This window comes from Penaeus chinensis, chromosome 42 (assembly GCF_019202785.1).
Source record: "Penaeus chinensis breed Huanghai No. 1 chromosome 42, ASM1920278v2, whole genome shotgun sequence".
NCBI classification, from domain to species: domain Eukaryota; kingdom Metazoa; phylum Arthropoda; class Malacostraca; order Decapoda; family Penaeidae; genus Penaeus; species Penaeus chinensis.
Genome location: NC_061860.1, coordinates 6,361,196 through 6,362,685, shown reverse-complemented (window position 1 = coordinate 6,362,685; position 1,490 = coordinate 6,361,196).

Sequence of the window (1,490 nt, the reverse complement as noted above, 5' to 3'; positions counted from 1 at the left end):
GCGTAACGAGTAACGTAATGAATGTACAACGAAATGATTAACGAATGAGCGACGAATGTATAACGAACTAACATAAGGAAATAACGAAAAAAATGCGTAACGAACTGAAGAACTAAATGCCCAACGAATGACGTAACAAATATGTAACGACCTGTTGTAACGGTTGTATAACGAACTGACGTAACGAATGCACAACAAAATGACGGAGATAATGTATAACTTTCCGAACCACGAATAAGTAACGACCGAAGCGAGCGAACACGCAGTAAAATTCGTTCGAACGACTGTGAATCATTCAGATCGAAAGGCTAACGATTTCGAGAGAGAGAGAGAGAGAGGGGAGAGAGAGAGAGGGAGAGAGAGGAGATTAGAGAGAGAGAGAGAGGGGAGGGGAGAGAAAAGAGAGAGGGGAAGAGGGGAGAGAGAGAGAAAATAGATAGAAAAGAGAGAGAAAAGAGAGGAGAGAGAGAGAGAGAGGTAGAGAGGAGGAGAGGGGAAAAAAAGGGAGGGGGAGGGGAAAAGGGGAAAGGAGAGAAAGAGAAAAAGGAGAGTGAGGAAAAAGAGGGGGAGAGAGAGAGAAGAAGGGAGGAGAGGAGGAAAAAGAGGGAGGGAGAGGAGAGAGAGATGGGAGGAGAGAGAGAAGAGGAGAGGAGAGGAGGTGAGGGGGAGGAGAGGGAGAGGGGAAGATGGGGGAGGAGAGAGAGTGAGGGTGAGAGAGGGGAGAGAAAAGAGTGAGTAGAGAGAGAGGAGAGAGAGAGAAGGGGGAGGGGAGGAGGAGAGGGAAGGAGGAGGAGGTGAAAGGAAGAGAAGGAATAAAGGGAAGGGGAAGAGAGGGGGGAGGAGGAGAGAGGAGAGAGGGAAAAAAGATAGAGGAGGGGAAAAGAAGAGAGAGGAGGAGGAGGAGGATGGGGAAAAGGGGAGAGAGAGAGAGGAGAGGAGGAGGGTGGGAGAGGGGGAAAAGGAGAGAGTGAAAAGGGAGAGAGAGAGGGAAGGAGGGGGGGAGAGGGGGGGAAAAGGGGGAAAAAAGGGAGAGAGAGAGGAAGAAGAGGCGGGGAGAGAGAGAGAGAAAAAGGAGAGAAGGGAGAAAGGAGAGAGAAGAGAATGACAGAGAGAGAGAGAGAGAAGAGGGGGAGAGAGGAGAGGAGAGAGAGAGAGGAAGATGGAATTGAAGAGAGAGGAGGAGAAAATAAAAGAGAGAGAGAGAGAGAGGAGAGGGGAGAGAGAAAGAGAGAGAGAACGGAGAAAAACGGCAGGGCCGGGGGGGTTAGAAGTAATAAAAAATGGAAAAAAAAACCTTTCGAAGTGACGAAAACGAACGACTCGATGTGAGAAAGATAAAATGTTATGAAAGTGAAAATGTTGATCAAAAAGAAAAACAATCTGATGCAATGTTGATGGATATGGTATTTAACAGGAAAGGTTGAAGAGATAAAATGGTATGAAGATGAAAAATATTAATTCAAATGTTCTTAAAGGGAATCTGTCGCAAT